Source organism: Coptis chinensis, chromosome 2 (genome assembly GCF_015680905.1).
Source record: "Coptis chinensis isolate HL-2020 chromosome 2, ASM1568090v1, whole genome shotgun sequence".
Taxonomy (NCBI): domain Eukaryota; kingdom Viridiplantae; phylum Streptophyta; class Magnoliopsida; order Ranunculales; family Ranunculaceae; genus Coptis; species Coptis chinensis.
The window spans coordinates 39,845,786-39,863,903 of NC_141457.1; the positions used below are offsets into that span (position 1 = coordinate 39,845,786).

Below are 18,118 nucleotides of genomic sequence, written 5' to 3' on the forward strand. Positions count from 1 at the left end.
CTGGGGTTGGAAAGATTTTGTTTCATGCCACTGGGAAATTTCAATTCTTTCCAACTCATGCAGGCTCTCAAGCAAGTGTGGGACTTCGGACTTCTAAGCAACTCCTACCATTTAAACCATTAAAAAACTCCCAAGGACCCAAAATACCCTGATGCCAACTTTCCACTTTCGCAATATCATAAATAACAAGAAGAGCAAATAACTCGCTTCTTGCTCCTATCGTATGAATCTCATCAACAATAAACAAGAGTTTACAATAGAAACTATCACCTACAAATCACAAATATTCTACTAGAAGACAGTTTTTCATTGTTCCCAGGTTACATCAAACTTGCAATTTAATATATAAATCCATAGAAATTAGATATGCTACTATATGTCATTTGTTTCTCAAACCTCGTCCTCCTTGGGTATCAAAATCATAATGAGGTATCGCCTCTAATCTAAAATCTATTTCGCAAAATTTCTCTTCTACTCTTGTTCAACATAACCTTGGCTTAAGCTATAAATCTAAGACTTAGAGATAGATGTGGCTTAATCCTACGTTGATTGCACAAAAAGTTGTATGTCCGAATATAATTTTGTGATGTTTTATTCAACATTAGTGACAATGGAACCTTCAGAGCATATATAAAGTACATAGAACACTTAATTTGGTGATGTTTTCATTAGGATGGGGAAAAAGCAACCTTCCCACATATACAACTCGCATTTTTCAGATTAAGAAAAAGCAAACAAGACCAAGGCAAAAAAAAAAATTAAAACAGCGAAAGGAGTTGAATACAACAATGAACCGATAGAGGGGCAGTTCTATTAAATGCTAAAGGATCCATTCAAAAATCACGAACAACAGAACAGCTTGAAGAAAAGCTTACCCATACACAACATCCATTTGTTCTTCTCTCGGCAACGCATTCAGGTCTTTCTTGACTTCATAAGCCATGCTTGTGCCATCTTCAGCTCCTTTTTCTTGAAGGCATTTCAATCTGCTTCTAGTTTTAGGTAAGATACCCCTGCAGAAAAAAAAGGAGGCAGATTATATATAGGAAGTCTCTTTCCGGGTTCTCTACTTATCTTCGACGACACCTTCTAAAGACAAGCTAAAAAGAAAGGAGCCAGCAATCAGGGAGCTAATATCACAAAGAACTACATAATAGCAAATGAAAATTCAAATTCACCTCTTGGGCCTTTTCCTCATCAGAATCACTCACCTCTTGGTCACTGTTGTCTTGGCCAAAGTCTTCCAATGAGTATGACTTTGCCTTCTCTTTTTGAACTCCTAGCACCTCCGCTTCCTCCTCTGCAGGAAGCTCCTCATCGCTTGAGTCTATCTGCATATACATCAACAAAAGAATAAGTTAAACTCAAACAGAATATTTGATATATGCACATGTCTGTATATGATGGAAGTATCGTTAAATGATGAGACTTGAGAAGAAATCAACGCAATATTGGTATATTTAAATCCACAGAACTGCTTCGAGTCCAATGGATTTTATCATGGTTGAGCTAAGTCTGCTCATGGATCTCAATTCTACAAACCTTGAGATCCATATTTTAAAAGTTTGGGAGCACAAGGATGATGTTGGAGTAGCAATTGTGAGTGAGCATCACGATCCTATTGGATGATAAGTTATGAGCTGATAGTTGAAGCAAACCATGCTCTACAAGAGAGAATGTGTGAAAATAAGAAGCGCCATGTCTATAAATCTAGTTGGCTTTTATTGTTAATCAGGTAAGAGTGTAGAATTTAAAAAATGAGGCCATTACAGAAATGCAGTCGCTTGATCAGGTCATAGATTCGGTACAGACATAGATTCTGCAGTAGCATTGGGGTATAATGCTTAGTTTCTTGTAGCCGAACCGAACTGCTTGAGATGTTTCTATTTTTTGTATCCTAGCTCACTAAAAATCATTTTAACAATGCAGCATTGTTAAAGAGTTCTACTGATTAAAGATTGCTGATAAGAAAACAATATAACAAGTCAACTAGCTCTTCTCATATATACGGTATAGCCGTCAGATACGAATATGCATACGATTATGCGTTTCAACCCAAAGATGATCCAATGGTGATTAATTTTGAATTATAAAATTTATACAGAGTGTCATTATGATGATAGTGCAAAATTTGAACTGCCTTATGCCATCATCCAATAATCCTATATGAAAAGTTAGGCTATTATGTTTATATACTCTGAGAGAACTACCTAAACCAATTGCTCATTTTGCAGTAGTATCCACTAACAATACATTAAGCAAAAATAGGGATACAAAATAATAATAATAATAAACATCAAACTAAGAGAGTGGTTCAATTCATAACAAACCTACAGTAACACAAGCTGCAAAAGTATAGTGTACACAAGTTGCACACACTTCATGAGCGGTAGCAGCTCCAATTCTTTGAACTAAATCCACGTCTCTACACAAATAAATTTTCTTAGACCTTATTCATCAACAATTAGACCTAATACAAACAAATAAATTTTCAGTACCTGAAACCCACTGTCCCCAACTTACCCAAATGGCCAAATCTACATATTTATACACCAGCTCAAAACCCCAGTAGTTAAATTCAAACACCGAAATTCCAACCTTACTTTACCAATTATCTGTTATACACATATGGAAACACAGTAATTAACACAATAAACCCCAGAAAAACTGGAAAGGCAAAGGTACAATCTTTAAATAGAAGAGTAAAATAAATGAATATGAAAATTCTTGAAGAAACTAAACTGACCTGGGTTTTGGTCAGTAACGATTCCAAGTTGAGACGTTGAAGGAAAAAGAACACGTCTTTGAGTAATGAAGAGAAACAAAGGTTGTAAATACTAAGAAAATTAAAATTGAACAAATTTGTCAAATTAAACCCTAGAAAACAAAAATCAATGCTTGAAATAATTTTTTTGATTTCATTAGCATTTTGAGATGTGAGAAGTAGAAAAAGGAAAAAAATTATAGATAAAAAGGTAAGTGGCTAATTGTGGGGGGCGAAGCTAAGCAGTGGTGGGGATTGGGGTAGGAGAAAATAGCTTTAAATCCCTTTCCCACAGTAAATCCTAAGAAAATTAAAGTTGAAAAACAAATTGGTGCTTGAAATACAATCTTTGCTTCAATACCTTGTTGAGGTGAGAGAAGAAGAAACAGAAAAAAAAAAAAAAAAAAAAAAAAATGAGGTTGAGTGGCGGTGGGGGACGAAGGCTATGTGGGGTGGAGGAAGAAATACCGTGTCATTTTCTTTTCTTTTTCTAAGTGTTTTCAGCTCTAACCCCACGGTCAAAATGCGTAGAACAACCGTCAAGGTTAAAAAAATTATACCCGACGGTTTCCGCCGTGGCTCCACCCACGGCCCAATTAAACAGTTAAACCGTGGCTAAAGATATTGAAGCTATGAAATGAGAAAAAATATATTTGCTACGGTCAAAATTCATAGGAAACTATGCAAGGGTTTATGACTGTGGCTAAAAATACCGGAAATCCGTGGGAAAAAGTCGATTTTCTTGTAGTGAAAGTTCTCCGATCATTCACTCGTTATCGATTGGTGTACCAAGAACATTAGGCCAGACTATGTACCGTTCAGGTTCTGGAATATATGGCTGGAACATGCCCAATTCATGGAATTAGTGTTGAAGAGTTGGAACAAACCTTTGTGTGATGGCCCAATCAGATTGGTTATGTGCAAACTAAAGTGAATAAAAGGCGTGATCAGCTTCCAAATGTGCGTTTTATTACCCGTATATTGCTGCATTACAGTCCCTCTTATGCTTAACGAAAAGATAACTGATAGCTTTTACTGCCTTTTTCAAGTTAAGGAGTATTTCAGACCACTTATCATAAAAGCTGCGTCTTAGCACCAAAAGGAGCCTTAATCACGCTTATTATGAAGACCAGTAGCTGCTATGGAAAAGTGCTGAAAAAGTCAAAGTCAATGATCAAAATCAAAAGTCAAAGCCCTTAATTCAGAAAACTAAAGATGGAGGCATTTATCTCAAAATATGATGACTTTCTCCCTAAACCTATCTTGGTCAAGAAGAAAACAAAAAATCAAAAGCAAAAGTGAAGTGTGAGGTATCTAATTTGTAATAAAGAAGGGCAAATCTGTAAAAGGCAAAAGTAGGGTTATATAACCTAAAAGCAAGGGAGAGAGAAACTATCCATTGTCATATGATCTAAACCATTTGGTTTGTTTAATTTCTTGTCTTGTTTTTCAATTCATGTTTTTTACTTTCTTGTTGTTTTATTTTATTTCAATCAATTTGTTATTTACTTGTTCTTATTTCAATCTTATTTACTTGTTCTTGTTTCAAGTTTCAAGTTTCAATCTTGTTTACTTGTTCTTGTTTCAAGTTTTAATCAATCTTTACTTTCATGATTTCAAGTCATTTCAATACAACAATTAAAGCTTTCAAGTTTTCATTAGCTTTGAATCATTCCAATCCATATAAGAATCTATTTTTCTTCTTCACATCTCCCTCACTCAAACTCTAAACAATTTAGGATGAACCTCACTCTTAAACAAACTTTTTGAAGTATACTCACCACTATCTAAAGCTTCAAATGGCGCCTCCGTCATGGATTGAAGGAGTGAGATTGATTGGTTGAGAATCTAAGAAGGGAGCATCATTCTCATCTCTCCATTTCTATTTTTTTTTTTAAATTTTCGTCATTTTATTTTATTGTTTCTCAGTACTGATCTACTTTCTTACAAATCAGGTTATGTGACAACAAAGCGGAAAGGAGCTGAAGACACAAACAAAAGCTGACAAAAAGTCACCGGCACTAGTGGGCGACCGCGGGCTTAGTGGAGGGCGACTGCGAGCTCACCTCCAGTGAAGGGTGTCTAGTCTTTTGGCACCCCAGTTGATTTGTGACAAATAGTTGTACTCCGAGCCCAGATTTTGTAATAGAGTAGGAGAAAACACTAGAACTTGATTGTAATAGTTAGTGATAAAAAGAAATACCAAAAAAAATTTAGGAAAAATTGGATTTTAATTGATTTCTTATGATGAACATGAGTTAAACTTTGTTTAAGTTATATACATACCAAAGGATTAGAGTTTTAACTGCCTTGGGAAGTTCAAGTGTGCGAGGCAAGTTATGGATCATAACTCACACACTTTATATCAACTTGGTAATCAACACTCTAAGTCCATTTGACTCTAGTTAATCTAGGTTATTAATCTAAAACTAATTAATTAGATTAGTATAATATTAGTTTCGTTTTAAGTTTGAGCCCTTAAAGGCAAAGTTGTATAAATTATAAAAAAAACCCAACTTGTGGGCTTTTTAAGTGGGCCTTTATTGTAACTTAAAACAGGGTAATGCTCCAAAGGTTGGGCTTGATTCTCAGATCACGCGCCAACCGACGTTGCCTTCTCCTCAAGCAGCGTGTAAGCCCGGCTTGAGAGGTAAATCCTAAATCTCCTCGAAGCCCAAGTAAGAGGGTTCCTTGTGTGTTCAATCATGCTTAAATGATTGTTTGAAATTTAATTTCCGCACTGCAATTTACATTCGCGTATAAGGCTGAACCCGAGCCACATAACAACCATTAGGAAGTTATTACCCAATGTAGGTAAATTGGACGTTGCTTGATTCTTGAGGCACTAGACCAAAAAAATGAATTAAAATCAATCAAGTAGAGCCCAAAGTAGTCATGGTCCTCCAGAAAAGGACAAAAATATAGCCATGAGGATTTAGAGTAATCAGTTACCAGATTCTGGTGGACCAACTACCTTCCTCATTGCCCTCCCGCAGATTCATTGTGAGTGAGATTCTTGGTAGCACACCACTTGAAGTGACTGCCTACTCTTCTGAGACGTGTAGTAGAGCCATCCTAGTCTCGCGTCTAATTGTTCCTTTGAACAGGGCATAATAATCTATAGACCAAGCAAATATTTTAAAAAATAAAAAAAAAATGAATTTCTACCATTTGTGCATCATCATTGATTGAGTATTCATGTCTTATCAATATGCATCGCAACCATCATGGAATTACAATTCAAACCCATAACCTTATTCTTTTTGTGGTAGTCCTTATCATTGGTTATCTCATTGTCCATCATATACCGAATTCGAGTCTACTATGGGAAATCCTTACGATTATGAACTCCAATTTTAAAACTTCCCTAGTACTCCATACACTTAAGAGTTTTCTAATCATGTCGACAATTCATGTAGTTCCACCACAAATAGTCAACCACCATTCATATATCCACCTGGTCAGTCAGAGTGCGGTTTCACCCAAAACCCATTAGCATTCACATCCATATACTACCGACCTCTCACTCTTTTGGACAAGTCAACTTTGATGGGTTAACGTTATTGCATAAGTTCCATGATGGGTTGCACAATCATTCTCTTATCATTCTACATATTACGCTCCACATGCATCATCTCATTCTGTTTGGGGGTGTATGCTTTTATCTATTTTTATAGATTGATCCTTAGCTGTTTAGATTATTAGTTTATAACGAGCATAAAACTTACTCACGTAAGAGAGCACGTCATCTTATCTAGTCGTGCGAGCTTAACCAACAAGTGAATTGAACGAAGCTGGAGTGCTGAAAACTCCTCTTTTCCAATGTATTCCTATTCCATTCCATCTTTTCCTTTAAGGGAATACATAAATAAGGTAATCGGACCTCTCCAATTGGAGGGTGTGGTTGTAAGTGTCAGAGCCTTGAGTCCACACTATATCTTGCAGATTCCACGTTAGCATTTTTACTCGTCGTTTGAGTAGTGTACCCCTATGGAGCAAGTATACAAATTTTCTTTTCTTTATTTTACACTTCTTTTTAGAATAGTTTTTATATTCCTGTCATTTACAATTCCTATCTTTATTTTAATTTCCCTGCTTTCTATTTTTACGTTTTCTATCTTACATAAGCATTTTTCTTTCAATCTTCACCTTTGACGTTGAGTAATATTTCCTTTATAAAGAAAATATGCGAAACAAAGCAGAGGGCGATAGGGATTGAGTGAAGGTGTCTTACAGTTGTCTCTCATGGTTATTTAGCATGTCTCGTCTTCCATAGGCATACCATACCATGGGATTGTTGGCAGCTGGAGCCCTTAATTTCGAAAACTTTTTCTTTCTATGGGTGATTTCTAAATATTTCGAGCTTCGTCTTTCTCTCTAGTTGGAATGACTTTAACTAGGGTTAACTAGATAGTAGGAGAGGAGATACTAGATTATCTAGAAATAGAGCTAGTCCTCTTCACTAGATTTTCCTACTTGCAAAACAAGAGGTGGAAGATCTAGGGAGGCCAAACCATGGGATGGTTCTCAATTAGAATCACTTAATTTCAAGCACCTTCTATTGGGAGGATCACTTTTGTCATAGTAATTTTTCTTAGTAGTTTTATAGTTTATATTTTTCTGTCATAGTAATTTAGGAACATAAAAACCAAAAAGCCAAAAACAAATGTTTCTTTCTTTCTTTAATAAAATTGTTTGTTTTCACCGCGCTTATAATGATAGTTTCTCGATACATCAATAGTTAAGTGATTTTTCAAAACGGGCAATGGATTTTACACAGACCAACCCCTAGAACAACACAATCTAGGGCCGGGTTGAGATCAGGTTTGCTTACTAAGAGTCGCCTATATCACCGAGCTATTCGCCCGGGTCAGGACATTCTATGTCTTGCGCAGTAAATCCCCCAACTCACATAGCTAAAGCTCTGTCTGTCTAGAGTAGGTTCGCCACAGATCTGACACGAAAGTCCCTAAGATTATCTATTACATTTTGTATTCAAGTAGTAACATATAGAATCACAGCTTTTGAGTACGAGTTTCTTAAAACATCTCTCCATAGTTTCCAAAACCAGAGGATATAAAAATGAAAGTTATACGCCCGGAGTAACAAAAATGATATCGGATTAACGTATAATTTTATCTTCTTTTCAAAACGTCTATATGGATAGAGATATTTTTTGAATGAGAAAACCAACTAAAAAAAAAAAAGACGAGGCGTCTCCAAACGAGAATTAAACAAATAGAGTAACCCAAAGTGATACTATTCTCTGTTTAATTCTATCTTTTTGTCTCCACCTCTCTATTTTGTCTCGAGAATCTAACGTTAAAAGACTAAAAAATTTCAAATTTTCAAAAATTTCATTTCTTAAAAATCTTTCCCCTCTCGTTTAAATCTTTTCCCCTTCTCAATATCTTTCGTTTCTGAAAAAAATTTCAAAAATGTCTTCTGTAGCAAACAAAAACCTTCGACCTAGCAAGACTAAATGGACCAGTTTCAATGATCGTGTGCAAGCGCTTCCTAGATAAATGCAGCTTAAGATATGAACACATATACCGAAAATCATTTATGGTTTAGGTAATAGTTTATACGTACGTAAGAGACGAGCTATGAGAGAAGCCTGGTGCTTGAATTGGGAAACACCAACTTGTCCCGGTCTTCAACCTCATAATAATTATATTAATAAAGTCTACATGTGTTATCCCCCAGTGCATTACGCTCGGTCTAATAGAGTTATCCAGCTATCTGGTTGGGATTGACTTAAGTTTTCAAAAACATCCAAGTTTTGGAGATCTGACTTAAAATGACCCACCATTTTAAAATTTCTATCAATCTTATTCAAAACCCAAAAAAAATTAGTTAAAATTTTCTTTCTGTTATATGTACATATTTCCCTACAGTTCTTGTACAGTTATTTCCATCATCTGTTTTTCATCCACTGTTGGATGTGAGTGTATCCTATACTGTTACATTGCATTTTCAATGCTGATCATTTTGGTAACTAAGGGGTCAAGATCGGACAAGTAACGAAGTGCGGATCGACTCTTGAAGTTGTCAAGAAACTCAAGACAAGATCAGAATTTCCTAATTTCATTTGGGCTTGGGCCAAAAATTCAATTTCTTAAACCATTAAGCCCATGCGACCGCCCACTTCCCTTTTTCTCCATCATGAAAATCCCCAACCCTAGCCACCCCACTCGACTCGCGCCCGCCCCCATCCAACTATCGTCCGCGACCTCACCTTAACACACCTCCACCCAATTTTTTTTTATTGTCTACCCTATTTTCAACCCCCATTCTAACAAGAAAGCCTAATTTCATCAATTCGAGTTTAGGATGGAAAGACCAACACCCCACCCCCAAACAAATTTTATAAAACAGAGTTTAGAAAATTTGTTTTAAACGTGGGTCTTTTAAAGTCAGATTCCCGAGAGTTCCTAAATTAATATTTTTATGGTTTTGATTTTTTTTTTCTTTTTATGACTACGGATTAATATAAGGAAAACAATAAAGCAATAAATATATAATTCACACCATAGAGAAACATAACTCAAAAATCGAGAAAACATGCAAGAGTGAAAAATGTGAATTATATTAAACGTGGACTTAGGATTCGGTACTTGCAGCCACACACTCCAATAGGAGGGCCCGGTTACCTGAATGGTACACTTACCAAAATATAAGACTGGAATGGAGTACACCGAAGAATATAATGAGTCTTTTATAGTCAACTACTTAAGACTTTATCTTTAACATATTTATATAATGAACATGCAGTTTACCATATATCAACAACCGAAATAGTTGTGGATCTTGCCATAAATAATTAACATGGAATGCACCCCCAAACATAATCAAGCACCAAGATTTTCTATGACGCAACTTAGTGAAATAAAAGTGAAGTTTGATAGACCTAGAACGTAACTGAGCATACACCTTCTTCTTCATCTTTGAACGAAAGGGTGTCCAAGTGAATGATCATGAGAAAATGGATGTTTGTGGAAGATATGTTGGATATGTATAGGTTATAGAAGGAAAAAATGGAAAAAATGGGAATGTGGGTTTAGCACAAAACTCATTCATGGTGTAGGTAGGAACTGTCTCAATTCTGAAAATGAAGGTGTCAAGTGCCTTTTCCTTAGGAATTAATTCCGTATTAGGAGGATTTAGAAAATCATGAAGCACAGGAGAAACAAGATGGTCAAGTGCAAGCTCAAGGTTCCTTTGAAAAGGTAGAAGGTGGGGAAAATTGGTGATGGAAGATGAATGAGTGACAAGATGATATGAGGTGGATGAATGGGGCTCGGCTAGAGCTCTCAGGTTTAGATCATCAGAAGCCTTGAGATATGCAAGACATTCATCAATAGGTGGGTCAAAAGAATCACTGGGATAGAGGGTGAAAAATTCATCTTCCATCATAGCGTCAAGGGATGAATGGATGTTGATAAGGAGGGACTCGCGAGGTGGCAAGGAAGAGTTGCAAAAGAGTCGAAGGAAATCTTCCTCGACTTCCAAGGAGTTCTCGTCGATGTTGGAACTTCCAAAGGAAAGGAATTTGTGCATCTGATTATTAGGAAACGTGGTTTTGAAATAATCTTGAGCTAAGCTCTTGATCATGCTAACCTCTCCATCTGAAGTCGCATCTGGGAACTGTTTCGTTGTTTTAAAAACATTTACCTTAACAGAAAGATGGCCAAAAGACATGGACATCGAACCATCGCAGTAGTTTATGAGTGCATTGGCAGTAGCCAAGAAAGGACGCCCTAAAATGATCGGAACAGAGTCGTTAGCGACTTCTGTATCGAGGATAACAATATCAACAGGATAGTAGAAATCCTGAACCTTAACAAGCACATTTTAAACCACACCCTTAGGATACTTAATAGACCGATCAGCAAATTGCAACATCATTTTAGTAGGTCGCATCTCCTGTAGACCAATTTGTTTATATAAATAATACGGGAGTAAGTTAACACTCGCCCCCAGGTCTAATATCACGGTCTTCGTGTGGGAATCTCCTAAGGTGCATTGTACAGTAGGACAACCAGGGTCCTTGTACTTAACGATTCCATTATGTTTGGTTAAATTTGAAAATTGTTCAGTTAAAAAGGTGTCTTTAGGAATATTTGTCTTACGCCTAGTAGTGCACAACTCTTTGAGAAACTTAGCATGGTGAGGTAACTTTTTAATCGCTTCAAGAAAGGGTAGGTTTATCGTTAGATTTTGAAAACTTTCCTAATCTCATCGAAATTCTTATCCTTGGTTAACATGGCTAATCTCTGGGGAAACGGTGGTTTCTCTCTATATTTAGTGTATAGATCAATAAGATGTCTAACCTTGGCATTTTGTTTCTTAGGTTGTGGTTTAACTGGTACCTCTACTGGGGTAGGATCTTCAGTTATTACTTCGATATCTAGTAAAATATCAGGTGTAGGGACTATTGGTGGGGTAACTACAGGCATAGTTATGGTGTTATCAACTACTCTACCAGAATGAAAAGTGGTGATGACATTTAGCTCACCTACGTTTCCATTTTCATTACTAGTATTACCGTTTACCTCAAAGGTTGTGTTTGTTGTTTTAGGATTAGGTATCGCTTGACCTGGAAACACACCTTTTGGTTGTACTTTCTCTGAGGCTAACTGCTATAAGGAAAGTTGGATGGACCGTAAAATCTGTTGTTAGGTTTGCATAAAGGCATCAAAATGATCCGGTTGTAGATGTGTAGTTGTTACAGGTGGTGTGACAGGAACTATATCACATTGATTATTAACAGGTGGGTTATTATAGTTATGATTAACCGGAACGACACCTCTATTAGCATTATAATTATTATTGTTATAATTATTATAATTCCCTTGTCATTGTCCTTGTCGTGGTGGAGCTTGATTGTAATTATTTGCTGGCCTAACATTTTGATTATTATACCCAAGAGGTGTAACTTGTTGATTATTTCTCCAACTGAAATTGGGATGTTATCTCCAAAGGGCGTTAGGAATTGGATAGCTATTAATGGAGCAAACATTATTTGTTTGTTATGTTTGCTGCTCGTCGGCGAGAGGACAATAGGAGTCAGGATGCTCAGGACTCAAATAGAAATTACATGGATTAGAGTTGACATTCATAATGGGGACAAGCTTTTGTTGAACAGAAATAGCTTCTACCTTTCTAGTGAGAGATTCGATTAAAGTTTTAATCTCAGGATCGGGTTTAATCTCAAACATACCGGCAGCCTTAACTATTGAAGAAGAACTAGCGGAGCGGGGGATATCGTCACTACCCCCCCCCCCCCCCAGTTATTCTTACGCTTTATTTGATCTTTTAAAAACTTATAAGCCTCTGAGGCTCCTTTACTAAGGAAACCATCCCTATTCATTATATCTAGGACCACTTTATGGTGGTGTAAAAGTCCCTTGAAAAAGGCACGAACTAACATGTCTTTCGCAAGGTTATGATGTGGACACTCTATAAGAAGGTCAGTGAAACGATTCCAAGCCTCTGAAAAGGATTCATGAGGATTCTATCGAAAAAAATGAATCTTCGAAAGCATTTCATCTGTCTTCAGTGGTGGGTAAAAATGTTCCATGAAAAGTTAAACAAGTTTGGCCCATGAGTCCACAGAATTAGGCCCTTGGGTAGTTAACTAAGACGCCGCCTTGTCGGCTAGGGTTAAAGGAAACACCCTCAGTTTAATTTGTTCCGCACCAACCATAGGATGATGGAATATGGTAAGGACTTGTTCAATCCTACGCATGCTGATAAGGTTTTTCATGGTCTAACCCATGAAAAATGGATAACAAATTAAATATATTAGGGGGAATTCATAAATCCCCCATTGGGTCTGCAAGAACGATGCACAATTTTGGGCTATCATTCGAGGCTTTGTAAAAATCCGAGAGAGGAGACTCTCTTTCTTCAGCCATTATTTCAGGTGTGGTGTGTGGTATACTAGATAGGTTTGTGTATTGATGTTCACAATAGATTACGTTAATCGTTTTTTCTCTACCTGACCTTAATCTCATGCAAGGCTAAGTCCAATATTAAAGAAATACGACAACAGTCAAAACAACCCTGATATGCTAGTATAAATCCTCTAACAGGAGATGCGAGGAGTGGAAGAAAGAAGTACATGAATGCCTCCTTGCTTCGCTTATGAATAGCGTCTTGTATACGCGAGCTCAATGTATTTAACAAGTTAGAAACACTGAATAACTTGAAGAAATAGAAGTTTGTACAAATCGGTGAAAATCGAGCTGTTCAGAAGAGGGCACGGGTCGCGCCACAAGTAGCCTAGATAGGGCGCAGGTCGCGCTCCTTGTCAAACTCGAGTTCTAGGAGTGTCAACGCAGGGGGCGCTCGAACTTTGCCTTGGATGGGCGCAGGTCGCGCTCAGGCTTTTTCTGGGAAATTTTTTTAGTTTCTGAACCAAACAATCATTGGTATAACCAAACAAGGGTGGGTGGGTTTAATAGGACTTTGGGAAGACTAACAATACTAATGAAAACAATTTTAAATAGAACTAAGATGGCAGCAGCGCCATTTGATAAAAGGTAAAAACGATAGTTTTACCTACGAATACAATTACGACAAGGTAAGTAAAACTAAAGCTGATTCTTTTTCTTTATATCAAAGTTTTACACTCTCGATGCTATTGCAATAAGTGGAGTAGAGAATTCATTCCACTCCTAGTTCTTTAGAATTAACGTTAATGACGATTATCAGTTCTATAAAAGTCAATGAGAGTACGGATTAATGTAATTATGCTATCAACGAGGGAAATAACGTAATCAAAATGTTCTAAATAAAAATATGGTAATTAAAATACTAAGATTCGAATCTAGATAAAGAATTAGGAGAATTTGATTCCACCTTAATTCGACTTAATCAACTAGGGAGGAATTGTCGTAATCCGAATTGCAATGCATTCGCATTGCAATTGGGTCTTTCTAATCCCTAATTGTTCATGGTAATCTTTACCAACTAACAACTAGCATGTGAAGCAATCAAACCCATTCTCATGGTGAACTAGCTACTTTCTATAATGGAATAGATCATTACCAACAATTCTATGCTAATAACAATTAAGTTTCATCAAGGCTTTCTCAAACCCCTCTAATGGAGGTTTTAGCCTTGAATCATCATACTATCATTTCTCACACAAGAACAAATAGAACAACTCATTATTGAATAAATGATTAAACTTTAAAAATCTAATTTAACAATAGTCTAAGATTTGAAATGAATTAAAACCGAATTTAAAACTAATTTAGAACTATGATTATGAATAACTAATTATCAAATTAAGACAAACTAATTATGAATTTAAGACAACTAAAGCTAAATAAGAATTGAATCATAAACTAAATTGAATGAAAAATTAATTCTTTATTAATAAACTAATCTGATTCTAAATAAAACTCATTCTTTGTTCTAAAACTAATTAACTGAATATAAAAAAACTAGATCTAAAACTAAGTTAGTGGATCCTTGGTAAGTAAAAAACAAGATATCTTAAGAGCTTAGTCTTTTTCTCTTATATAGAGGAGACAAGATACACAAATTCGTGCATGGGCTGAGGAGCCATGTTTTGGGCCGAAAAATCGAGCCCAAAACCTTATTACTTCAGTCCACAAAGCGATTTTCAGCTCCTATGATTGGGTCAAGTCTTGGACCATTACAAAGCTCTTTCCGAGCCGGTCGTTTTGACATAAGGTAGGCCCAATTCCGAGGTCTGAGTCCAACGATACGGCCTTCGGAAGTTTTGCTGACTTTTGTGCGATGTTTCTGCCCGCGTTGACTTTGACTTTTCAGCTTTGACCGGGCTTTAAAAAGGCTTTTTCTCCTTTAATCTTGGCCTTTTATCATAGAACTTCTTAGCAACCAACCTTTTCTCCTTTATCTCGCAAAAGGGGTGCATTTCTACACATATTTGACTCCAATGCCTGAAATACATAAGAACACGATAACAGTACTAACTCTTACTTATTAATCACATAATTTATCAAAAGCGGTATTGTTAAAGGGGTTAAAACTATAGTTTTGGGCTCTTATCATGTATACTTTTATCTATTTTTATATATTGATCCTCAGCTGTTTAGATTATTAGTTTATAGCGAGCATAAAACTTACTAACGTAAGAGAGCACATCATCTTATCTAGTCGTGCGAGCTGAAGCAACAAGTGATATGAACGAAGATGGAGCACTAAAAACTCTTTCTTAATCATCCCATCTATGAGGATTGACTCCTCTTTTTCGAAGTATTCCTATTCCATTCCATCTTTTCCTTTAAGGGGATATATCAATAAGGTAACCGGACCTCTCTAATTGGAGGGTGTGGTTGTAAGTGCCGGAGCCTTGAGTCCACAGTATATCTTGCACGTTCCACGTTAGCATTTTTACTCATCGTTTGAGTAGTGTACCCCAATGGAGCAAGTATACAATTTTTCTTTTCTTTATTTTACAATTCTTTTTAGAATAGTTTTTATATTCCTATTGTTTACAATTCCTATCTTTATTTTAATTTCCCTGCTTTCTGTTTTTACGTTTTCTGTCTTACATAAGCATTTTTCTTTCAATCTTCACCTTTGATGCTGAGCAATCTTTCCTCTACAAAGAAAAGATGTGAAACAAAGCAGAGGGCGATGGGGATTAAGTGAAGGTGTCTTACAGTTGTCTATCATGGTTGTTTAGCATGTCTCGTCTTCCATAGGCATACCATACCATGGGATGGTTGGCAGCTGGAGCCCTTGATTTCAAAAACTTTTTCCTTCTATAGGTGATTTCTAATTATTTCGAGCTTCGTTTTTCTCTCTAGTTGGAATGACTTTAACTAGGGTTAACTAGATAGTAGGAGAGGAGATACTAGATTATCTAGAAATAGAGCTAGTCCTCTTCACTAGATTTTCCTACTTGCAAAACAAGAGGTGGAAGATCTAGGGAGGCCAAACCATGGGATGGTTCCCAATTAGAATCACTTAATTTCAAGCACCTTCTATTGGGAGGATCACTTTTGTCATAGTAATTTTTCTTAGTAGTTTTATAGTTTATATTTTTCTGTCATAGTAATTTAGGAACATAAAAACCTAAAAGCCAAAAACAAATGTTTCTTTCTTTCTTTAATAAAATTGTTTGTTTTCACCGCGCTTAAAATGATAGTTTCTCAATACATCAATAGTTAAGTGATTTTTCAAAACTGGCAATAGATTTTACACAGGCCAACCCCTAGAACAACATAATCTAGGGGCGGGTTGAGATCAGGTTTGCTTACTAAGAGTCGCCTATATCACCAAGCTATTCGCCCGGGTCAGGACATTCTATTCTTGCGCAGTAAATCGCCCAACTCGCGTAGCTGAAGCTCTGTCTGTCTAGATTGGGTTCGCCACAAAGCTGACACGAAAGTTGCCTAAGATTATCTGTTATGTTTTGTTTTAATGTAGTCACATCTAGAATCACAGCTTTTTAGTACGAGTTTCTTTAAATATCTCTCCATAGTTTTCAAAACCAGGGAATATAAAAATGAAAGTTATACGGCTGGAGTAACAAAAATGATACCGGATTAACATATAATTTTATCTTCTTGGCAAAACCTCTATATGGATAGAGATAAATTTTAAATGAGAAAACCAACTAAAAAAAAGAGACGAGGCATTCCCAAACGAGAATTAAACAAATAGAGTAACCCAATACTATTCTCTATTTAATTCTATCTTTTTGCCTCCACCTCTCTATTTTGTCTCGAGTATTTAACGTTAAAAGACTCAAAAAATTTCAAATTTTCAAAAATTTCATTTCTTAAAAATCTTTCCCCTCTCGTTTAAATCTTTTCCCCTTCTCAATATCTCTCGTTTCTGAAAAACTTTTCAAAAATGTCTTATGTAGCAAACAAAAACCCTCCACCTAGCAAGACTAGATGGATCAATTTCAATGATCATGTGCAAGTGCTTCCTAGATAACTGCAGCTTAAGATATGGACACATCTACCGAAAATCATTTAGGGTTTAGGTAAGAGTTCATACGCACGTAAGAGACGAGCTATGAGAGAAGGCTGGTGCTTGAATTGTCAAACACCAACTTGCCCCAGTCTTCAATCTCATAATAATTCTATTTATAAAGTCTACATGTGTTATCCCCCAGTGCATTACGCTCGGTCTAAGAGAGCAATCCAACCATCTGGTTGGGATTGAGTCAAGTTTTCAAAAACTTTCAAGTCTTGGGGATCTGACTTAAAATGACCCACCATTTTAAAATTTCTGTCAATCTTATTCAAAACCCAAAAAAATTAATTAAAATTTTATTTATGTTATATGTACATATTTCCATATAGTTCCTGTACAGTTCTTTCCTTCATCTATTTTTCATCCATCGTTGGATGTGAGTGTATCCTATACCATTACGTTGCATTTTTTATGCTGATCGTTTTGGTACCTCACAGGTCAAGATCGGACAAGTAACGAAGCATGGACTGGCTCTTGAAGTTGTCAAGGCACTAAGGACAAGATCAGAATTTCCTAATTTCATTTAGGCTTGAGCCAAAAATTCAATTTCTTAAAAGAGACACGTGCAAGGCACGTTCCATCAAACCATTAAGCCCACATGATCGCCCATTTCCCTTCTTCTCCATCACGAAAATCCCAAACCCTAGCCACCCCACTCGACTCGCTCCCGCCCCCATCCAACTCGCGATCGCAACCTCACCTCAACACACCTCCATCCAAATTTTTTATTACCTACCCCATTTTCAACCCCCATTCCAACAAGAAACCACAATTCCATCAATTCCTACTCTAAATGGCTCAAGTTCTTAAAATCATGCTGGAGCAAAATTTTCAAGACCTCTTCTATTCCAATCTGTTTGAAGTGTACTTTAGGGCTGAGATTCGAAGAAGAGGGTGGGAACCCTTGGTTTTGTTTGAAGGTGCGGCTTATTCTCCCTTTCTTACTCTTTTGTTTTATAACTACATGCTTAGAGGGGATGATGACCGCATCATGGTTGTCAAGGATGGCCGCTCGTTGGAGCTCACCAAGGAGGTGGTGAGTTGTGTTCTGGGGATTCTTCTGAAAGCTTATGTTCAGATGGAACAGTCCCCAGATGGTATGACAATTGATGTGATAATGGTAGAGACGCTTATTGCGGGGGTTAAAAATCCCAAGTCTCACTGCGCTTTTCAAAGTTTGCTCGAAGGAACCAGCTAGCAGTATCTTAGTGGACAGCCTACAACCTGTTAGGCTCGACTAAGCCTTCGGATATAGGTAAGGCGATGCTTCATTTTTTATGGATTCTTCAAGAGAAGAAGAATAGCTTCTATATCATCTCCTTTATCTTCGAGCAACTCTACCAGTGCTGGTCACCAAGATCA

At 36.6% G+C, this 18,118-nt stretch overlaps 1 long non-coding RNA gene across 3 annotated transcripts; it reads right to left on the reverse strand.

The window, feature by feature from the left end:
- Positions 1 to 1,192: 1,192 nt before the first annotated feature.
- Positions 1,193 to 3,235, reverse strand: LOC147516013 (uncharacterized). Of its 3 annotated transcripts, none has more exons than XR_015213568.1 (4): positions 2,747 to 3,158; positions 2,499 to 2,615; positions 2,335 to 2,425; positions 1,193 to 1,331 (listed from the first exon to the last, which is right to left on the reverse strand). It is a non-coding gene; the product is annotated as an uncharacterized LOC147516013 (long non-coding RNA). The 3 variants fall into 3 exon arrangements; XR_015213569.1 differs by having other exon boundaries at positions 1,199 to 1,331; positions 2,331 to 2,425; positions 2,524 to 2,615; positions 2,747 to 3,235; XR_015213567.1 differs by having other exon boundaries at positions 1,199 to 1,331; positions 2,331 to 2,425.
- Positions 3,236 to 18,118: the final 14,883 nt, after the last annotated feature.